This window comes from Octopus sinensis, unplaced genomic scaffold (assembly GCF_006345805.1).
Source record: "Octopus sinensis unplaced genomic scaffold, ASM634580v1 Contig11864, whole genome shotgun sequence".
Classification (NCBI taxonomy): Eukaryota; Metazoa; Mollusca; class Cephalopoda; order Octopoda; family Octopodidae; genus Octopus; species Octopus sinensis.
The window spans coordinates 38,138-62,824 of NW_021832439.1; the positions used below are offsets into that span (position 1 = coordinate 38,138).

The 24,687-nt window shown below is 42.7% G+C and overlaps 1 protein-coding gene across 14 annotated transcripts in view; it reads right to left on the reverse strand.

Annotated features, from left to right (window-relative positions):
• The window catches only part of LOC115229099, a 54,670-nt gene that overhangs the window by 24,192 nt on the left and 5,791 nt on the right, over positions 1–24,687 (reverse strand). Inside the window, exon 1 of one of the 14 annotated variants that reach the window (XM_036499105.1) lies at positions 1,880–1,973. The exons of 12 other annotated variants lie outside the window; for them this stretch is intronic. The gene's annotated coding sequence lies outside the window, so the exon portion shown is untranslated. Of the gene's footprint in view, positions 1–1,879; positions 1,974–24,687 lie in introns of those variants that run through there. One more of the 14 variants, XM_036499106.1, reaches the window with a different exon arrangement.

Consider the following 24,687-nt stretch of genomic DNA (forward strand, 5'->3'; position numbering starts at 1 on the left):
TTACCAACCACATGGTTCCAGGTTCAGTCCCACTGTGTGGCAACTTGGGCAAGTGTCTTCTACTATAGCCCCGGGCCGACCAAAGCCTTGTGAGTGGATTTGGTAGACGGAAACTGAAAGAAGCCCGTCGTATATATGTGTATATATATATATATATATGTATGTGTGTGTGTTTGTGTTTGTCCCCCTAGCATTGCTTGACAACCGATGCTGGTGTGTTTATGTCTCCGTTACTTAGCAGTTCGGCAAAAGAGACCGATAGAATAAGTACTGGGCTTACACAAAGAATAAGTACTGGGCTTACACAAAGAATAAGTCCCGGGGTCGAGTTGCTCGATTAAAGGCGGTGCTCCAGCATGGCCACAGTCAAATGACTGAAACAACTAAAAGAGTCTCATGAAGGGGCGCAACTCGATATAAAATCGTTTTACACCCATAAATAATCCGCAGTTTCTCCATAAATTCCACACAAAGCATCGATCGATCGAATCGTGGCTACAGAAAAAAAAAATAAGGAAAAAAAAAACACCTGAGTAAACGCCGAGCAGTGGGATCGAAACCCAGATATGCGTGGCAGCAAAAACGAACATTTCTAAACCACACGTCTAATGTTTCCAAAGACCTAAAAAATTTAGATCGGAAATCATGTGTGTGTGTGTGTGTGTGTATATATATATAAACTTAGATATGTTTCGACCAAAGATTGGTCCAGGCCATGTCTAACTTAATAGCACCACCTGATAGGATTATCTAAATCCTGTTTAAGTCAAGTTTTGTTTATGGTCCATTCAAGTAGTGAGTTTTTGTTGGGTGAGTTGTATCCAATTATGGGTGGCTTATCTGGTATTCCTTGAAGGAATCTATCCAGACTCCGTTTAAAGTTGAGGATAGATTCCTTATATATATATATATATATATATATATATAAGTTCAGCAAAAATTTAGATTCAGATGAATATGGTATATGGTACTTAAGCAAAAGGCACCAGAATTTGGTATGGTATTACCCATATAATTCAAACGGGGTGACTATTATCAAAATAAGCAACAAGGATATCCAAAGGTAGTATATATATGTGTGTATGTACGTATGTATGTATGTATGTGTATATATATATATATATATTATATGTAGAAAAATACAAACTGGGACAAGAACGTAAAACATTTAGAAGACGATACAAAAACACGACACATGTATGTGTGTGTGTGTGTGTGTGTATATATATATATATACGTATGTATATTTATCTAGATATATTAAACGCGTATCTTGGTATATGTAGTAGTGGGTCGAACAAGCTTACGATAAAAGACGATCCAGCTGTGACCGTCTCGTCCATTTTTTTCCCCCTTTTGTTTTTTTTTTTTACTGCATCTTCGTTATTATTTCGAAGGACAGCCTCTATCATTATAAAATTATCCCCTCTTCCTTGTTTTGTTTTGGGTTTTTTTTTGAAGGACGAAAGAGTGTGCGCGTGCGTGCGAGTATGTGCGTGCGTGCGTGCGTGCGTGCGTGCGGGCGCGTTAGCCCCGTCTCTTGATGAGGTAGGAAGAGAAAAAAAGATAAAAAGATCTAAGATAGATAAGCTAGAAACAGAAGATAGATATATGAGACAGACAGACACATACATACATAGGTATTCAGGATTCATAGTTCACAGCCACAATGTCTAGAGTGGCCGGTGTATTAGAAAGAAGCGAATGGAATTGCGACTCTAAAACCGTCTCTAAATTAAAATCTAAGGCCATGTTACACGTGTGCAAATACATCTCTCAATCTTTTTTCCTTTTTCTTCTTACCATAACAAAACATGAATGGAATAAAAATCAGACATAGAGGAATCTTTGAAGAGGAAAAAAACAGTTGGTTAATTACTTCGGTACTTCCGTGTGGCTTGTCGACGAGGTGACGAGCCGTTGGTGTTTGTTTGTTGAACATCAAAGTTGAGACTTCTATTCATATCCCAGAGAGAAGAAGTGAAGGTGGCGGGTAAAAAAGATCGACGCGAATCGCGATTTACGACAGTCGTAAAACACACCCATCTCGGATATGTATTTATACATCTTTTACATGTTTCAGTTATTTGACTGCGGCCATGCTGGAGCACCGCCTTTAATCGAGCAAATCGACCCCGGGACTTATTCCTTTGTAAGCCCAGTACTTACTCTATCGGTCTCTTTTGCCGAACCGCTAAGTAACGGGGACATAAACACACCAGCATCGGTTGTCAAGCAATGATAGGGGGACAAACACACAAACACACACATATATATACGACGGGCTTCTTTCAGTTTCCGTCTACCAAATCCATTCACAAGGCTTTGGTCGGCCCGAAGCTATAGTAGAAGACACTTGCCCAAGGTTCCACGCAGTGGGACTGAACCCAGAACCATGTGGTTGGTAAACAAGCTACTTACCACACAGCCACGCCTGCGCCTATATATTTATACATCTTTTTGTAATCTTTTATTTGGCTTCGGTTTATTAAACTAAAATTGCGGCCGTGCTGGAGCACCGCTTTGAGAAAATTTTAAGTTTGAATGAATCGTCCTTCACTGCCTATTATTTTTTTCCCAAGCCTGGTACTTTGTTTTATCGGGCGATTTTGTCGAACCGCTATATTAAAGGGACGTAAACAAACCAAGACCAGTCGTGAAGAGATGCTGGGAGGGAAGTCAAACACAGGTACTACTTGGGAACAGTGGCCCCGGTGCGCGCACTCGCGTATCCGCGCTAGCTAGTCGTGACTAGTCGATCCTACGACTACCTAGCAAAGTAAATAAAACACAAAAACACAAAGTAAGGATCGACTGGTCATGACTAGCTTGCGCGAGTGCGCGCACTGAGACCACTGTTCTCATGTAGAACCGCCATCCAAGCCTGGTACTTGTTTTATCGGGCGGTGTTGTCGAACCGCTATATTAAAGGGACGTAAACAAACCAAGACCGGTCGTCAAGTGATGCTGAGGGGGTCAAACACACACACACACACACATTCACGCAGTTACATATCTTTTATCATACTTGTTTATGTCATGGAACTAGAGCCATGCTGGGGCACCGCCTTGAAAGGTTCAGTCGAACAAATCGACCCCAGTACTTTAATCCTAACCGCTGGTGTTAATTTTATCAACCGCAAAAGAGACCGATAGAATAAGTACTGGGCTTACAAAAAGAATAAGTTCCAGGGTCGAGTTGCTCGATTAAAGGTGGTGCTCCAGCATGGCCGCAGTCAACTGACTGAAACAAGTAAAAGAGTAAAAGAGAGAGAATTTCTCAACAAAATACACTCTAAACTTGCTAGTTCAGTCGAGTTTTGGACCAGTGTTTTACGAAAAAAAAAAACTCGTTCGCGCCCAAAATAATTTTTATGCGGGTGGAGGCGGGGTGGGGAGACAGATGAACGATGTCTCATTCTCTGCTATATATATATATATATATATATAATGAACCATTTCTTAAACATACACGATATAGTCTATAAATGTGGGATGTTTTTGAAAGATAATATATTTTATCATCAGAATATATATACTTTCTCACACTACAATTAAGATTTATTTATTTTAAATTCCCGCACTTACTGTATTTAATTCCACTAGTTCCTTTTGCCGAACCACTAAAATGTAGGGATGTAAATAAACCAACACCTCTTTTTATCAAACAGTAAGAAATACACACACACCACACACACACACACACGCACTTATACATACAACGGATTTCTTCCAAACAGTTTCCGTCTACTAAGTTTCCTCACAGAACCCGAAACCACTACATGACTGCGAAGTAAACTTCTAAACCACACAACCATACCTACGACTGTGTGCATGTGTGAGAGAGCGCAAATAGTGCGATTCTTTGATAAAGACAAGACAAAACAATAAGGATATTTTCATTTGCTGCAGAAGGAAAAACAAACGTATTTTAATGAAGTCATAATAATCTGGTTAAAAGCTGACTGTGAATTCACATCCGACCTCAACGGCTTTTTTCAATAGAATTCTGAAAAAAGATATTCCTGTTTGTTTATTTTCTTTGAGTTTTTAACTCAAGAATGAAGGCATCACCCCTGAGCTTTCATAGGGCCACCGAGACTTGTAAGAGGGAAGGAAAAAGCGACACATACCACACAAGTGTGGGATTTTTCGGTTTGAACGGCAGTTTTTAACATAATTTCTACGTAACTAAACACTTTTAAACTTCGTATACTGGTAGAATGTGTTTATAAAACATCGTTTTCTCTTGGCCTTCTTGAGAAAATTCTATAGTTTGTATAAGATATTTCGTCTTTAATTTCTTGCATTTCGGCAATTTTAACCAATCACTGACCGTCTATTGAGGTAAAAAAAAAACCATTCAGTGCCGTATGAATATGTCCCTCGTTTAAGAAACAGATTGGGTTTATTTACATTTCTGAAGAAAAAAAGATACCCTTCCCCTAACCAACCTTAAATCTAAAACAGATTGAAATGCAATAGATCGATACTAAGGTCATAATTATGGGTGACAATTTCATATGAAACCGCTAGAAAAAACTGCCGTTCAAGCCGAAAAGATCCAATTTCATTAAAAAACATTAATTTTTTTAATTTATATTCTTAAAGAGGAAACAAAGTCGAACGGGTACACATTTGTGATGCCGGAAGAAGGTAATATAAACGAAAAATACACCGCCGATAGTTGTTGACAAACAACGGCAGTAATTTTAGTCCACTGAATACACGTCATTGATTGGTTGAAATTACCGAAATAGGCCTACTTTAACGTGAAATTACTTCGTAAATATAAGTTTTTCTCAAAAATGCTATGAGTAAAAGATGTTTTATATGACACATTCTACCAGTGTCCGAAGTTTGAAAGTGTTTAGTTACAAAAAATTATTTTAAAAATCTGTCGGTCAAACGGTAAAGATCTAAAACCACTTCAAATCGGTGATGTCCATTCCGTGGGTTTTTAAGGCTGTGTACTCTTTACTCTTTGACTTGTTTCAGTCATTTGACTGCGGCCATGCTGGAGCACCGCCTTTAGTCGAGCAAATTGACCCCCCCCCCCAGGACTTATTCTTTGTAAGCCCAGTACTTATTCTATCGGTCCCTCTTTTGCCGAACCGCTAAGAGACGGGGACGTAAACACACCAGCATCGGTTGTCAAGCAATGCTAGGGGACAAACACAGACACACAAACATACACACACACACGCATATATATATACATACATATATACGACGGGCTTCTTTCAGTTTCCGTCTACCAAATCCACTCACAAGGCATTGGTCGGCCCGAGGCTATAGCAGAAGGCACTTGCCCAAGGTTCCACGCTGTGGGACTGAACCCGGAACCATGTGGTTGGTAAGCAAGCTACTTACCACCACACAGCCAGTCGTTTGTGATTTTAGGGAAATTTGGTTGCTATTTTTAGCGGGTTGAGTGACAGCAATGAAAAAAACTCCTTGGCTAATTTCGCTGCTGTGTCTAGGAAGTCGAACTACATTGCTGACAGAGGGAATTAAGAGTGAAACGAGAGATGTTCTTAGTTCCGTGGTGTGGTGGTGGTGGTGGTGTGTGTGTGTGTGTGTGGACGACATACGTTGACTAAGCTATTTATAAAAATGACGGCCAACAGAGAACAGCAAATGTTTGAGGTTAATTATAGAGACCTGAGCAATTTTAACGGGAAGGAAGATAAGAAGGAAAGAGAGGACGAGAGAGAGAGAGAGATAAATATAAGGTGGAGAGAGAGGGAGGAAGAGAGAGAGAGAGAGAGAGAGAGAGAGATTGGAAAGTGCAGAAAGACAATGGTAGACGAGAAGAGAAAGAGAGAGATGGGAGGTGAAACAAAAGGAGAGGAGAGAGACAGGATTATGGAAAGACACTGAAATTTAGAGATCAGATGAGAAACAGAGAGGAGAAGAGAGGGGAAAAGTATAAGAGAGAGGAAAAGAGAAAGGAAAGGTAAAAGAGAGAGAGAGAGAGAGAGAAGAGCATGTAATGAAAAGATAGTCAAAAACAAAAAAAAAGTCTTTTCACGTGAATGAAAATCGAAAGTAAATACGAGAAATTCAATGAATTTTAAACTGAAGTATATACGATAAAAACGAGCCCGTATGTGGTCGCGAAATATGCAAGAAACAGCAGCCATACACACACATACAAACGCAGTGTTTAATGAAGTGTGATCAAATGTTACTTCAGGACGATGGCGTAAGTAAATAAAATGGATAAAACTTGCAATGAAGTTTCTTTTGAACTACACAAATACACACACAGAGGGTGGATCAAAACACGGTTTCTATACACCATTCTTCGGAAAAAGTTTCAACAGGAAGTGCAAGGTGTGTACTGATCCAAACTAACTGTAACTGAAGAAAAAACGGTAAAAATATTAGCTATGTAAATCAAAATCGAAATCGATCAACATCAATGGAAATTGTAGCTGTGATACCAGTGCTGGTGGCACATAAGAGAACCATCCGAACGTGGTCATTGCCAGCGCTGCCCTGACTGGCCTCCGTGCCGGTGGCATGTAAAAAGCACCATCCGAACGTGGCCGTTGCCAGCACCACCCCAACTGGCCGCCGTGCCGGTGACACGTAAAAAGCACCATTCGATTGTGGTCCTTTGCCAGGCCCGCCTGGCCCCCGTGCCGGTGGCACGTAAAAAGCACCTACTATACTCACGGAGTGGTTGGCGTTAGGAAGGGCATCCAGCTGTAGAAACACTGCCAGACCAGACTGGAGCCTGGTACAGCCTCCTGGCTTCCCAGACCCCAGTTGAACCGTCCAACCCATGCCAGCATGGAAAACGGACGTTAAACGATGATGATGGTGATGATGTAAAGACATCGTTATCACAACAATGGCCGTAACAGTGATTCGAAACCTCAACCACTAGATAATCAGTCAGACACTACAAACGAACCATCGTAGATTCATGCAACTGGTTTATTAATCTACCGACCAGCGTGAGGCTATGGCATGATGGGACTTTCTAAAATGTTCTTTCCAGCTCCCTAAAAATAGCCAGTTTTGCCTCTCGGTTAATTGTAGAATGCATGTGCCTCCAGACATTTATGCACGCAATTCCAGGTTCTAGGACGGACCCATTGCTAACGTTCACACAATGTCATACAAGTAATTTCTACAGTCGCAGGAGTGGCTGTGTGGTAAGTAGCTTGCTTACCAACCACGTGGTTCCGGGTTCAGTCCCACTGCGTGGCATCTTGGGCAAGTGTCTTCTACTATAGCCTCGGGCTGACCAAAGCCTTGAGTAGATTTGGTAGACGGAAACTGAAAGAAGCCCGTCGTGTATATATATATATATATATGCGTTTGTGTGTCTGTGTTTGTCCCCCTAGCATTGCTTGACAACCGATGCTGGTGTGTTTACGTCCCCGTCACTTAGCGGTTCGGCAAAAGAGGGACCGATAGAATAAGTACTGGGCTTACAAAAGAATAAGTCCCGGGGTCGATTTGCTTGACTAAAGGCGGTGCACCAGCATGGCCGCAGTCAAATGACTGAAACAAGTAAAAGAGAGAGAAAGAGAGTCGCAGCACAGTCTCTCTCTCTCTCTCTCTCTCCCTCTCAGTCAAACAATGATTTATGCCGTTCATTGTAAACAGCCAATATCCAACAAACATCTTTATGTCCAGCAATAAATATAGCTGGACATAAATATGTCCCTTGTTCGCGAATGTGCTTCATTCGGAGTTCACGCACCCACGACAAGCTGCTCCGCACAGTAACAACAAGCAACATACGGAGCATCGCGACCTCCTGAACATTTACTCCCCCGTGGACTTCCCGGTTTACATAGAAATGAGAGCTGTCACATCCAATCATGTTTATGAAGACATAAAACACCTGCACCCCCACCCCCCTCCGTGTGTGGGGGGGGGATATATATGTCACTAAGGTGGCGAGCTGGCAGAATCGTTAGCACGCCGGACGAAATGCTTAGCAGTATTTCGTCTGCCGCTACGTTCTGAGTTCAAATTCTGCCGAGGTCGACTTTGCCTTTCATCCTTTCAGGGTCGATAAATTAAGTACCAGTTGTGCACTGGGGGCGATGTAAAGTTAATCTGTTTGTCTGTCCTTGTTTGTCCCTTCTGTGTTTAGCCCCTTGTGGGTAATAAAGAAATAGGTATTTCATCTGCTGTTATGTTCTGAGGTCAAATTCCACCGAGGTCAACTTTGCCTTTCATCCTTTCAGGGTCGATAAATTAAGTACCAGTTACGCACTAGGGTCGATATAATCGACTTAATCCGTTTGTCTCTCCTTGTTTGTCCTCTCTGTGTTTAGCTCCTTGTGGGTAGTAGTGAAATAGATATATATGTCAGTGGGAGTGTTTGGAGGGTATATTATATATCACTATTTAACATCCGTTTTTCCATGCCAGCATGGGTTGGGCGATTTGACATGAACAGATGAAGCAAAGAGTTGTGCTGCAGAGTTCCAATGTCAGCTTTGAAATGATTTCTTATTTCTTTATTGCCCACAAGGGGCTAAACACAGGGTGGACAGACAAAGGAATTAAGTCGATTATATCGACCCTCCCCAGTGCGTAACTGGTACTTAATTTATCGACCCCGAAAGGATGAAAGGCAAAGTCAACCTCAGCGGAATTTGAACTCAACGTAAAGACAGACGAAATACCTATTTCTTTACTACCCACAAGGGGCTAGACATAGAGAGGACAAACAAGGACAGACAAGGGGATTAAGTCGATTATATCGACCCCAGTGCATAACTGTCAAACTGTCCGGATCTGACATCTCATACCCCAAAAACATCATTTTTAAATAAACAATCTAGTGCGGGAGTTGGCTGTGTGGTAAGGAACTTGCCTCCCATCACATGGTTCAGGGATCGGTCCCACTGTGTGGCACCATGGGCAAAAGTCTTCTGTTATAGCCTCGAGCCAATCAAAGCCTTGTGCATGGATTTGGTAGACAGAAACCGAAAGAAGTCCTTCGTGTGTGTCTGCTTATATATGTGAGTATATATATATATATATATATACATCATCATCGTCGTTTAACGTCCTCTTTCCATGCTGGCATGAATTGGATGGTTTGACTGAGGACTGGTGAGCCATAGGCTGCACCAGGCTCAATCTGATCTGGCAAAGTTCTACAGCTGGATGCCCTTCCTAACGTCAACCACTCCGAGAGTGTAGTACATATATACATACATATATATATATATATATATATATATATATATATATATGCATACTTCGTTTGTGCTTGTCCCCAATCACTACTTGACAACCAGTGTTGGTGGGTTTATGTCCCCTCAACTTCGCATTTCAGCAAAAGAGACAATAGAATAAGTATTAGGCTCTAAAGAAAAAGGTCCTGGGGGTCGATTTGCTTCACTAAAAACCCTTAAAGGTGGTGCTCCGGCTTCCCAACCACAGTGTTTCAGGTTCAGTCCCACTGCATGGCACGTTGGGCAAGTGTCTTTTACTATAGCCTCGGGCCAACCAAAGCCTTGTGAGTGAATTTGGTAGGCAGAAGTTCCACCACATGTATATGTATGTGAAAGGGCTCTCGTTTCCTTTGATGATGATGATGATATATATTATATACACACAACAGGTTTCTTACAGTTTCCATTTACCAAATCCATTCACAAAGGATTATAGCAGAAAATACTTGCTCAAGGTGCTGTGCAGTGGGACTGAACTCAAAACCACACGATTGAGAAGTAAACCTCTTAACCACACATCTGTGCCTAAAACAAAAAAATACAACAAATGCAAAGAGGAAGTCTTTTCACAGGAAGTTCATTCTAAAACGAGGCTAAATTTTGTTTCCCTACACAGAAGAGTGTGCTTAGCATTCAATTCCTAAGCAGGAACAACAGGTGGAGGCGCAATGGCCCAGTGGTTAGGGCAGCAGACTCGCGGTCGGAGGATAGCGGTTTCGATTCCCAGACCAAGCGTTGTGTGTGTTTATTGAGTGAAAACACCTAAAGCTCCACGAGGCTCTGGTAGGGGGTGGTGGCGACCCCTGTTGTACTCTTTCGCTCCAACTTTCTCTCACTCTTCCCCGACTTCCTACGCAACCGCTGAGCCTGGATGCGCATTCATCCATCCGTCGATGCTCTCGGTGTCAGGAGATTGACCTGCTTTCTCTTCTGCGAGTCTTACAAATAGCAAAGGACCACGATTCGGACTTCTCCCAAGGGGACGAAGACCGCTTCGCTCAACAGCAGCAACAACAACAACAACAACAAAAACATCAAGAGAATTTGAACCGTGGGGTTTTATGTAATTCAGATATTGGCAACCAAGAGTTAAATAACAACAACAACATCGACATCAACACTAACAGCCAAAGTTGCTCGACAACACCAACTCTGCCAACGGGTTAGATACAATAGGAGACTAACAATAACACACACCACTGAAACACCAACAGGTTTGATACTGTTGAGCAAAAAACAAGACCACACGCCCTCCCACACCAACTCTCTCTCTCTCTCTCTCTCTCTCTTTCTCTCTCTCTCTCTCTCTCTCTTCTCTCTCTCTCTCCCTCGTTCTCTCTGACTCCGTTGCAAATCATTAATCTGTTTATTTTGCCATCGTCAAATTAGCACATCCCTTCAGCGATAGAAGCCAGAAATCAATATGCTTCGACTTTTGTGATAGTACAAGGATCAAATGAAACTTTGGTAAAAAATCGTGGAATCAATAATAATAATGGAGGTCAGGGTTGAAGGCAGAGTTCCACCCCTGCTTTAAGTGTGGCCTGAAGGACCACGTTAGAGCAGACTGCATGACAAGGACCAGGAAAGCAGAAGAGAAACGGGGTTGATAAATCAAATACCAGTTTTGTACTGGGGTCGATGTGATTGACAGTCACCCTCCCCACAAAATCCAGGCCTTGTGCCTATAATAGAAAAGATTATTATTATTATTATTATTATTATTATTCATCGTTTAACATCCGTTCTCCATGCTAGCATGGGTTGGACAGTTCGACCGGGGATCTGGGAAGCCAGAAGGCTGCACCAGGCTCCAGTCTGATCTGGCAGTGTTTCTACAGCTGGATGCCCTTCCTAACGCCAACCACTCTGAGAGTGTAGTGGGTGCTTTTTACGTGCCACCAGCATAGCAGCCAGGTAAGGCTGGCAATGGCCACGATAGGATTGGTGCATTTTACGTGCCACCGGCACGGAAGCCAGTCAAGGCGGCGCTGGCATCGGCCACGATTTGGATGGTGCTTTTTACGTGTCACTGGCACAGAAGCCAGTCAAAGTGGCGCTGTATTATTATTATTATTATTATTATTATCATTAGCACACCACGCAGCATTTCCTCCACCTTTCTGAGTTCAAAAGCCACCTAGGTTGACTTAGCCTTTCATCTTTTGAGGGCGATAAAATAAAATACCAGCCAAGCACTGGGGCTGATGAAATCCACTAACCTCTCCATTCAAAATTGCTGGCCCTGTGCCTAAAATAGAAACCATTGTTATTAACAATATTCATACCAGCTGCTACTGCGTAACCCGATTTCAATCAGACATATGATACATAGGCGCAGGAGTGGCTGTGTGGTAAGTAGCTTGCTTACGAACCACATGGTTCTGGGTTCAGTCCCACTGTGTAACACCTTGGGCAAGTGACTTCTACTATAGCCTCGGGCCGACCAAAGCCTTGTGAGTGGATTTGGTAGACGGAAACTGAAAGAAGCCCATCATATATATGTATATATATATATATATGTATATGTGTGTATAAGTTTGTGTGTCTGTGTTTGTCCCCCTAGCATTGCTTGACAACCAATGCTGGTGTGTTGACATCCCTGTAACTTAGCAGTTCAGCAAAAGAGACCGATAAAATAAGTACTAGGCTTACAAAGAATAAGTGCTGGGGTCAATTTGCTCGACGAAAGGTCACAGTCGAATGAAACAAGTAAAAGAGTAAAAAGAGTATAGTCACGGAATGAAGCTGCAACCCTAAATGTTAAAGTTCCAGGAGATATTGCATAAGCTACCCCTAATCAACAAGCCATGCTGTATACCCTCACATGTAGTGATTGATCGTTTAGCATTTAATCTGGCCATATCCTGCCCAAATATCCTACCTGTAAGGCGGCGAGCTGGCAGAAATGTTAGCACGCCGGGCGAAATACTTAGCGGTATTTCATCTGACGTTATGTACCGAGTTAAAATTCTGCCAAGGTTGACTTTGCCTTTCGTCCTTTAGGGGTCGATAAATTAAGTAACAGTTACGCACCAGGGTCGATATAACCGACTTAATCTGTTTGTCCTCTCTGTGTTTAGCCCCTTGTGGGTGGTAAAGAAATAGGTATTTTGTCTACCGTTATGTTCTGAGTTCAAATTCCGCCGAGGTCAACTTTGCCTTTCGGGGTCGATTAAATTACCAGTTACACACTGGGGTCGATATAATCGACTTAGTCCCTTTGTCTGTTCTTGTTTGTCCCCTCTATGTTTAGCCTCCTGTGGGCAATAAAGAAACAAATATTCTACCTGTATTGAGTTCAAACCAGGAGTCGGAAACAATTACGGGGTAGCTGGAGTCAGAGTCAGTAAAACTATACTGACTGACTCTGACTCACAATGTCTTTATATTCTTTAATATAAACCACTTATAACATGTAGGCCTACTCAGAGTACAAGTGTATGCAAATGCTTTACAAGATATGTAGACCACAATCACTTAATTACAAAAAGAGGAGTCGGAGTCAAAGGTGCCAATAGCAGAAGAGTCAGAGTCAAAGTTTTTTGTTTCGACTCCACAGCCCTGATTCAAACCAGCCAAATCTGGCTTATCACACCTATCCTACAATGTCATTCAAAAAAATAACCAATCATATCACTGAAATCTCAAAGCTACCAGATAGCGAGCGAGGTCGTTGCCAGTGCTGCTGGACTGGCTCCTGTGCAGGTGGCACATAAAAAGCACCATTTGGGCGTGGCCGTTGCCAGTACCACCAAACTGGCCCTCGTGCCGGTGGCACGTAAAAGCACCCACTACACTCTCGGAGTGGTTGGCGTTAGGAAGGGCATCCAGCCGTAGAAACTCTGCAAGATCAGATTGGAGTCTGGTTCGCCAGACCTCAGTCAAATCGTCCAACCCATGCTAGCATGGAAAGCGGACGTTAAACGATGATGATGATGATGATGATGGTGATGAGACAAGGCATGAAGAATCAGAAACACTTTCAATAAATAAATATTATACAGGAGTGGCTGTGTGGTAAGTAGCTTGTTTACCGACCACATGGTTCCGGGTTCAGTCCCACTGCGTGGCAGCTTGGGCAAGTGTCTTCTACTATAGCCTCGGGCCGACCAAAGCCTTGTGAGTAGATTTGGTAGACGGAAACTGAAAGAAGCCTGTTGCATATATGTTTATATATATGCGTGTGTGTGTTTGTATGTCTGTTTGTCCCCCTAGCATTGCTTGACAACCGATGTTGGTGTGTTTACGTCCCCGTCACTTAGCGGTTCAGCAAAAGACACCGATAGAATAAGTACTGGGCTTACAAAAAGAATAAGTCCTGGGGTCGAGTTGCTCGATTAAAGGCGGTGCTCCAGCATGGCCGCAGTCAAATGACTGAAACAAGTAAAAGAGTATACATTTGACAGAGTAATCCTGAATGCTAAAGGATTAGCAATAAGGTGTAAAGACGCATTGCATTCTCTCCCTTGTTCAGTCCATACCTGTATGCTTGTTACTGCTGCTGCTGCTGTTGTTGTTGTTTAGCCCTAGGCCAGTCCTGAAAGAATTACACCCTTGGCATGTCGACAACCAACATAAATGCCGAGGTTTGATCGACCCATCGCAGAATCTATAGCAGCAGATATTAACAACATACCTCTCTGCTTAGCTATGAAGCTTGCTACACATTCCGACAACATGCATATTGCAGTTTATCATTCAGTTGTGGCAGTAGGAACTTCCAATGTGCAGCAACTCGCATCTTGGTGCTAAAGTGTTCTCACCTTATATTATTACAAGGTATTTGGGTAAATAAATGCTACTTTCCTTCCTTCTGCCGTATATAATGGCAAAACAGTTTGGTGAGTGTGTTGATTGTAAATAGTTGCGTTATAAAACTAAGCAACTGTTAGATGCATCGGGTTTTCGATACCTTTCCACCAGAAGGGGCTTTAGGGCTAACGAAACAGAGAGATAAAGGTAGGGGGTTGTGCAGGGATATAAAGGGCAGCTGGGAGACAAAGACAGGAAGAGAAATACAAACACATATACACATACATACACACACACATGCATTAGCAGTTTGGAGAGAGAGACAAATAGAGAGAGAAGAGGAGAGACAGAGAATGTGGAGATATACTAAAGACAAAATGAGAGGGAAATGAGAGAGAGAGATAGATAAATAGACAGAGAAGACGAGAGACAGAGAAGAAGAGAGACAGAGAATGTGGAGATATACTAAAGACAAAATGAGAGGGAAAGTGAAGGGGAAAGAGCGAGAGAGATAGATAAATAGACAGAGAAGAAGAGAGAAGAGACAGAAGAAGAGAGACAGAGAATGTGGAGATATACTAAAGACAAAATGAGGGGGAAATGAAAGAGCGAGAGAAGAGGAGAGAGAGAGAAGAGAGAGAGGAAGAGAGAGGGAAATAGAGAGAGAGACAAATAGACAGAGAAGATGAGAGACAGAGAATGTGGAGATATACTAAAGACAAAATGAGAGGGAAATGAAAGAGAGAGAGAAAGAGAGAGAGGGAAATAGAGAGAGAGACAAATAGACAGAGAAAATGAGAGACAGAGAATGTGGAGATATACTAAAGACAAAATGAGAGGGAAATAATGAAAGAGAGAGAGGGAAATGAGAGAGAGACAGACAGACAGACAGACAGTGTTCTGTTAGTCTAACCAAGTGAGCCTGATACTTAAAACTAACTACAATGAGATCCACGGACATACTAATTTCTACAGCATACATACACACACACACATTCCCACAGCTGCATGCACATTCCCACACACATACACACACACATGCAACACCACCATCATCATAAATTAAAAAAGACCTCTTGTCAAGTATTCTATCCAGATGCCTTCAGGCAGTAGTGGGAGTATACAAACAAACAATACACTCATATACTCACACTCTCTCTCTCTCTCTCTCTCTATCTCCTCATTTACCTACCAACCTCACTTGAACAAGGCCACAGCCTCTACGCGAACACTTGACCTACAAGAAATAACAACAAAATCAGATCTTTTCGGGTTTGAACGGCAGTTTTTTCCAGCGGTGTCATATGAAATTGTCACCCATAATTATGACCCTAGTATCGATCTATTGCATTTCAATCTGTTTTAGGGTTAGGGGTGAGGGGAAGGGTATCTTTTTTTCTTCAGAAATGTAAATAAACCCAATCTGTTTCTTAAACGAGGGACATATTTCATACGGCACAGAATGTTTTTTACCTCAATAGACGTCATTGATTGGTTGAAATTGCAAAAATTGAAGGAAAAAAAACATCAAATATCTTACAAACTATAGAATTTTCTCAATAAAGCCAAGAGAAAAAGATGTTTTATAAACACATTCTACCAGTATACGAAGTTAAAAGTGTTAAGTTACGTGGAAATTATTTTTAAAAACTGCCGGTCAAACCGAAAAGATCCACAAAATCTCCCTTGAATCACACAACTCAGCCTTATACAAAAACAAAAGCCAAAAAAAAAAAACAGCATAGGCGCAGGAGTGGCTGTGTGGTAAGTAGCTTGCTTACCAACCACATGGTTCCGGGTTCAGTCCCACTGCATGGCACCTTGGGCAAGTGTCTTCTACTATAGCCTCAGGCCGACCAAAGCCATGAGAGTGGATTTGGTAGACGGAAACTGAAAGAAGCCTGTCGTATATCTGTATATATATATGTATGTGTGTGTGTGTATATGTTCGTGTGTCTGTGTTTGTACCCCCATCATCACTTGACAACCGATGCTGGTGTGTTTACGTCCCCGTCACTTAGCAGTTCGGCAAAAGAGACCGATAGAATAAGTACTGGGCTTACAAAAAGAATAAATCCTGGGGTCGATTTGCTCGACTGAAGGCGGTGCTCCAGCATGGCCGCAGTCAAATGACTGAAACAAGTGAAAGAGTAAAAGAGTAAAGCAGCACAATAGGCATAGTCGTGGCCTGGCCCCATGGTAAGAAGTTTGCCAGCAGAGGGACTGAACCTAGAACCAGGAAGTAACGAAGAAAACTTCTTACCGTAAAACTACACCTTCACCTACAGCATGGTTAATTTTGTTTTCACCTTTTTCTCTCGAATATAAAATGTCACTGGCCTCTGTGTTATTCTTTCTCATTATATCTATTTACAATCTCTCTTTTCAATAAAAAATTAAATATTTGATTAGTCACTTGTATGACCTCCAAGCTCTCTTATCTGCCAAACACTTCTTATAAATCTTTCTTATATTTACAGAGATATACTTGCATAGCAAGTAACTTGATCTGAGATCGTGTGCTGAAACAAAAACATTTGCAGCGTGGAAGGTTTTTTTGTTTGTTAGTTCCTTCTCGAGCCATGCCTGGCTCATAAGGGCCGGTTTCCCGGTTTCCTTGGCGTATAGGTTCCCCACCTGGACGGGACGTCGGTCCATCGCAGGTGAGCTGCAAGATGCAGGAGGAAAGAGTGAGAGAGAAAGTTGTGGCAAAAGAGTCAGCAGAAGTTCGCCATTACCTTCTGAGGGAGTCGCATGGAGCTTAGGTGTTTCGCTCATAAACACACACATCGTCCAGTCTGAGATTCGAACCTGCGATTCCTCGACCGCGAGTCCGCTGCTCTAACCACTAGGCCATGTGCCTCCACATGTTGAAGGTGTATATAAGCCATTTAAAAACACACAAAAACCATTAGATTCACCTCAACATTTCAATTTAACTTGTGCCAAAATATTTCCGTCGCTTTGAAACCATGACCTGTTCATGCTAACCAACCATATGGTTCCGGGTTCAGTCCCACTGCATGGCATCTTGGGCAAGTGTCTTCTACTATAGCCCCGGGCCGACCAAAGCCTTGTGAGTGGATTTGGTAGACGGAAACTGAAAGAAGCCCGTCGTATATATGTATATATATATATGTGTGTATGCTTGTGTGTCTGTGTTTGTCCCCCCTAGCATTGCTTGACAACCGATGCTGGTGTGTTTACGTTGCCGTCACTTAGCGGTTCGGCAAAAGACCGATAGAATAAGTACTGGGCTTACAAAGAATAAGTCCCGGGGTCGATTTGCTCGACCAAAAGGCGGTGCTCCAGCATGACCGCAGTCAAAATGACTGAAACAAGTAAAAAGAGTATGGAATTTTTGTGTGTTTTTAAATGGCTTATAAACACCTTCCACTCAGCAATTATTTCATATATTTCTTACTTGATATTTGGTTAACATCTCTGGCACCTATGCAGGTGGCACGTAAAAAGCACCCACTACACTCTTGGAGTGGTTGGCGTTAGGAAGGGCATCCAGCTGTGGAAACTCTGCCAGATCAGACTGGAGCCTGGTGCAGCCCCTGGCTTCCCAGACCCCGGTCGAACCGTCCAACCTGTGCTGGCGCGGAAAACGGACGTTAAACGATGATGATGATCTCTGTATTTTACATAAGTACATAAATGTTGGGCTATATGCATCATCATCATCATCGTTGTTTAACGTCTGCTTTCCATGCTGGCATGGGTTGGACAGTTCGACTGGGGTCTGGGAAGCCAGGAGGCTGCACCAGGCTCCAGTCTTGATCTGGCAGGTGTTTCTACAGCTGGATGCCCTTCCAAACACCTGGATTTTGTGGGGGGGGGGGAACAGTCAATCACACTGACCCCCAGTACTCAACTGGTACTTTATTTATCGACCCCGAAAGGATGAAAGGCAAAGTCAAACTCAGCAGAATTTAAATAATAATAATAGTTATTTTAAATTCTTTTTTTTTTTGCCACAAGGGCAGCTTGGAGGAGGTGGGGATGAGTTGATTACATTGACCCCAGTGTTTAACTGGTACTTGTTTTATCGACTCTGAAAGGAGTGGCTGTGTAGTAAGTAGCTTGCTTACCAACCACATGGTTCCAGGTTCAGTCCCACTGCGTGGCACCTTGGGCGTCTTCTATTATAGCCTTGGGCTGACCAAAGCCTTGTGAGTGGATTTGGTAGACGGAAACTGAAAGAAGCCTGTTGTATATCCTCATCATCATCATTGTTTAATGTCCGTTTTCCATGCTAGCATGGGTTGGACGGCTCGACCGGGGTCTGGGAAGCCAGGCGGCTGCACCAGGCTCCAGTCTTGATCCGGCAGTGTTTCTACAGCTGGATGCCCTTCCTAACGCCAACCACTCCGAGAGTGTAGTGGGTGCTTTTTATGTGCCACCGACACGGGGGCCAGAGGAGGCTGGCAACGACCACAATTGGTTGGTGTTTTTTACGTGCCACAAGCACGGAGGCCATCAAGGCGGTGCTAGCATCGGCCACATTCGGATGGTGCTGCTTTTTTCATGCCACCAGCACAGGGATCACAACTGTGAGAGAGAGGGTGAAAAGCTGATGACAGTTTTACAGCCTCCTGCTGTCCTGAGTTCATCATCATCATCATCGCCGTTTAACGTCCGCTTTCCATGCTGGCATGGGTTGGACGATCTTGACTGAGGACTGGCGAACCAGATGGCTGCACCAGGCTCCAATCTTGATCTGGCAAAGTTTCTACAGCTGGATGCCCTTCCTAACGCCAACCACTCCAAATTAAATATAAGCGGAGATGGTTACATCTGGAACATCTCTGATCGGTTAGAATCAGAAGTATGCTGGATGGAGGATGATGAGGGGAGGTGGTTGGAGTCAAAAACCAACAGCTACAACAACAAACACCACTAACCAAGGAACACCACAAGATGGTGGTGGCAGCGTTGGTGGTGGTGAGCGGGGGAATTTATGATTACACGATTATTATTATTATTATTATTATTATTATTATGGTGGTGGTTTGTTGTTGATTGCTAAATGTAAAACAATAACACGATGAGGACAAAGAGCAGCCAAATGGTGTCATAATGCGTGTACAGACATGACCATCACCACTGTTTCACCTACAACAGAGAGAGTCTTCATAGGTCTGCTAGAAATAGCAGCTAATTCCGTGTTCTGAGAAAGAAAGAAAAAAAAGAGAGAATGACAATTGAATAATAGAGTAAGAGAAAAAAATGGGATGGTCTTCACTGGATTGTCTTTGATAAGAGATCAGCTTGAGCAGCATGAGCCAAATACAACATCAAAGCATAACTCTGATGTTTTAGCTTTTTACTTATATCAGTGGACTGTGGCCATGCTGGAACACTACATTCGACCATACATTTACATTATTTACATTTGATGGATATTTGTCCTCATCTTGTTTGTTGTTAACACAACATTTCAGCTGATGTACCCTCCAGCCTTCATCAGGTGTCTCGGGGAAATTTTGAACCTAGGTTCTCATTCCTAAGGTATTTTTCACTGTTGTTGTTGTTGTTGTTATTATTAGTATTATTAACCAAAATGAAGTAGATTGACAAAATTATTTTTTTAACCTGTTGAGGCTACAGTAGAAGACACTTACCCAAGGTGCCACACAGTGAGACTGAACCTGGAAGCATGTGGTTGGGAAGGAAGCTTCTTACCACACAGCCAAGCTGTGCCTATATATGTACATATATAGTTAATCCAAACAAGAAAGCACAAAAAAACACAACAACACGAGGACATGGAACAAATATAGTATTATTGGACGCTCAGGAAAGAAGGGAAGAAGGAGGGTTTAACGTTTCGAGCGGAGCTCTTCGTCGGAAACATAGGAGAAGGAAAGATCCAGAGAAGGGAAGACAGAGGAAAAAAATCGCCAACGGTACACACGCGGTCATATATATATATATATATATATACATATACAAAATAAATAAATGCACCCTTTTAAAACCTAGCCAGGCTCATGGGCCCGCTTTCCCGGTTTCAATGGCGTATGTGTTCCCCAGCTGGACAGGACGCCAGTCCATCGCAGCGTTACTCATTTTTGCCAGCTGAGTGGACTGGAGCTACGTGAAATGAAGTGTTTTGCTCAAGAACACAACGCATCGCCCGGTCCAGGAATCGAAACCACAATTTTACGGTCACGATGCTGACACCCTAACCACTAAGCCACGCGCCTCCACTATACACACACACACATGCACAGCTATAGAATAGATGGCACATATCGTCTAAGCATCAGATAAAAGACAGACTAAATGAAGAGGAAAAAGAAAAAAAATCATTTTATGTAGTGATTAGCATTTGTTTAATTAGAATGAATACAACGAAGATTAGTCATCACACACACACACACATATATACATATATACTCTTTTACTCTTTACTCTTTTACTTGTTTCAGTCATTTGACTGCGGCCATGCTGGAGCACCGCCTTTAGTCGAGCAAATCGACCCCGGGGCTTATTCTTTGTAAGCCCAGTACTTATTCTATCGGTCTCTTTTGCCGAACCGCTAAGTGACGGCAACATAAACACACCAGCATCGGTTGTCAAGCAATGCTAGGGGGACAAACACAAACACACAAATATATATATATATACATATATACGACAGGCTTCTTTCAGTTTCCGTCTACCAAATCCACTCACAAGGCATTGGTCGGCCCGGGGCTATAGCAGAGACAGTTGCCCAAGATGCCACGCAGTGGGACTGAACCCAGAACCATGTGGTTGGTTAGCAAGCTACTTACCACACAGCCACTCCTGCACCTATATATATATATATATATATATATATATATATATATATATATATATATATATATAAATATAAAATTTTTGTATTAATGGAAAACCTCTATAATTGGCTGATGAATACTCGGCATTTTAAATCCGTTGTAATACTTACAACATTTAATAAAATGATGAAGTATGAAACGATCGTACCAAATTACCGGAGTCATTCTTGTTGCTTATTTTGATATATATATAAATATATACACACACACACACACACACATGTAGAGGTAAAATCGTGGGACATGGATGTAAACAGACGACACTTCGAAGTCACTATCAACATCTTCCTTACAAAACCTAATCAAGCATGCTTGTGTGTGTGTGTGTGTGTGTGTGTGTTTACTGCTAAACACACACACCAGAAGGCACCGACCATTCAACTGGATGTCCTTTTGAAATATCTTTTCAAAAGATTACAGAGCACGTGTTACTGCTGTTTCAGCTGAGGTCACCATGTGCATACATATATATTTTTTTATTTATAAGTACACGTACACACACACTCTCTCTTAGCACTCCGTCGGCTACGACGACGAGGGTTCCGGTTGATCCGAATCAACGGAACAGCCTGCTCGTGAAATTAACGTGTAAGTGGCTGAGCACTCCACAGACACATGTACCCTTAACGTAGTTCTCGGGGATATTCAGCGTGACACAGAGAGTGACAAGGCCGGCCCTTTGAAATACAGGTACAACAGAAACAGGAAGTAAAAGTGAGAGAAAGTTGTGGTGAAAGAGTACAGCAGGGATCACCACCAGCCTCTGCTGGAGCCTCGTGGAGCTTTAGGTATTTTCGCTCAATAAACACTCACAACGCATGGTCTGGGAATTGAAACCGCGATCCTACGACCGCGAGTCCGCTGCCCTAACCACTGGGCCATTGCGCCTCACACACACATACATATGTACATACATACCAATCAGTATTGTGGGGTTTCAGAGATGAAACCCTCTTTCCAAGTGATCCTTTTTCTCCAAAACTATATTTACATTTCTCCTTCCTATCTTTCTACATCGATAAACATTCAATACATCTTGCCTATCAGTTCGTATCTTCCATAAAATTGCAGTTGTCTTTATTTTATATATATATGGGTGCAGGAGTGGCTGTGTGGTAAGTAGCTTGCTTACCAACCACATGGTTCCGGGTTCAGTCCCACTGCGTGGCACCTTGGGCAAGTGTCTTCTACTATAGCCCCGGGCCGACCAATGCCTTGTGAGTGGATTTGGTAGACAGAAACTGAAAGAAGCCCATTGTATATATTATATATATATATATATATATATATATATATATATATATATATATATGTGTGTGCGTTTGTGTGTCTGTGTTTGTGCCCCTAGCATTGCTTGACAACCGATGCTGGTGTGTCACTTAGCGGTTCGGCAAAAGAGAGTGATAGAATAAGTACTGGGCTTACAAAAAATAAGTCCCGGGGTCGAGTTGCTCGACTAAAGGCGGTGCTCCAGCATGGCCGCAGTCAAGTGACTGAAACAAGTAAAAGAGTATATATACACACACACACAACAGGCTTCTTTCAGTTTTCATCTACCAAATCCACTCACAAGACTTTGGTTGGCCCAAGGCTGTAGTAGAAAACGCTTGCCCAAGGTGCCATGCAGTGGGACTGAACCCAGAACCATGTGGTTGGGGAGCAAGCTGTATCCAAGAAGACCCGTCAGCTGCCGCTGCAGAATTGATACTGATGCTGGTATCATGTAAAAGGCACTCATGCTGTTGCCACATTAAAAGGACCCAGCACTCTCTATGGAGTGGTTGGCATTAGGAAGGGCATCCAGCCATAGAAACCATGCCAGAACAGACAATGGATCCTGGTGAGGGCCCCTGGTCTTGCCAGCGCCAATCAAACCATCCAACCCATGGAAAACAGACATTAAATGATGATGATGATGGTGGTGGTGGTGATGATGGTGGAGGTTATGATGGTGATGGTGGTGATGATGGTGAAGGTGATGATGATGGTGATGATGAAGGTGATGGTGATGATGATGATGGTGGTGGTTATGATGGTGATGATGATGGTGGTGGTGATGATGATGGTGGTGGTGATGATGGTGATGGTGATGATGGTGGTGGTGTGTGTGTTTGTGTATGCAATTATGTGTATACACAGCGGCCATGCTGGGGCTCTGCCTTGAAGGGTTAGAGTAGAAAAATCACAGACCCAGTAAATATATTCTTTGAAGTCTTGCAGTCATGCTACCAGTCTTTCTTCGTCAGATCACTAAAATACAGGGATACAAACAAACCAACACTGGCTGTTGTGGAGGTGGGACAAATACAAACATAAAGACACACACACGTACATATATACACAGCAGGCTTCCACACAGTTTCCGTCAACCAAATTCACTCACATGGCTTGGAACTATAAGTAGAAGACACTTGCCCAATGTGCTTATCAGTGGAATTGAACTCAAAACCACGTGGTTGCAGAGTTCCTTAAACACACTGCCTTACCAGCATGGAAGCCAGTTAGCTGCTCTGGCAATGATCATGCTCGGATGGTGCTCTTAGCGCTCCACTAGCATGGATGCCAGTCATTGAATTTGATCACGTGTTTGGTAAGTTCACAGTCATCTATTTATTGTTCATTTTTCAATAAAATAGCTTTTAATTATTAATGGTGAGATACTATGGGTACATTTTCTCGGTAAACTTTCCTGGTGGTGAACTTCCTTCATGGGAATTGATGGCAGCGAACTTACCTGTAATCAGTGAATCAGGTTGTCCACAAGGGAGTTATACCCAAAAAACTTTGACTCCGACTCCTCTTTATGTAATCAAGTGATTGTGGTCTCCATATCTCCTAAAGCAGATGCTTGTACACTGAGTAGGCCTACATGTTATAACTGGTTTATATTAAACAATAAAGATATTGTGTCGGAGTCGTCATAGTTTTACCGACTCTGACTCCAGCTACCCCGTAATTGTTTCTGACTCCACGACTCAGGCTCCGATTCCACAGCCCTGGTTGTAGCAGCATTATAGTTAGTTGCTACAAAGATAAAGGTGATGCCTTAAACAGAAATAATTACAGAGGAATCAAATTGTTGGACCAGGTGATGATGGTAAGGCTACCTTCCAGTAAATCTGTAGAGAGGTGGATGAGAGCAGCACACACACGATTCTAATAATTGAGACTGGACCCAGCATGCGTCTGTAAGGCGGGAAATAGAGCTGAGGAGTGGAGGCGGCACTCACACTTGGTACTCAGAGTAATGTGGGACCGTGAGTGTTCTTTGATCGACCCTAAGTGACAGCCCTCCTCTTGAGGCTTAACACGTGTGTAAACTGTGGTCAATCGCTCTTCATTCATTTCGATTTCGATGTATTCCCACTACAACACATTCTTTTGTGATGTGATCCATCATCCTTGAGAAAATAACGAAAAATATTTTTTTTATGAGGGAGACAAGGCTTGACACAGTCGCAGAGCGTTGGACAAAATACCACTTAACAATCTTGAGTTCAAATCCTGCAGCGATTGACTTTGCCCTACATTTTTCCGAGGTCGATAAAAACAAAAGGCAAGACTTCCGCCCGTCCCCCCCCAAAAAAACCCCACCCTTGGGGGGGGGGGTCCTTCCAAAAAAAAACCTGGCACCTCATCTGTTACAAAGACGAGGGTTCGCGCTGAACAACCTTCTCGCGAAATTAACGTGCAACTGGCTGAGTACTCCACAGACATAGTTCTCGGGAAGGTTCATCGTGACATAGGATGTGACAAAGCTGGCCCTTTTAAATTACAGGCACAATTCATTTTTGCCATCTGAAGGTACTGGAGCAATGTGAAATAAGGTGTCTTGCTCAACGATACAACGTGCCACCAGGAAGCCCAACCAGCAAGCC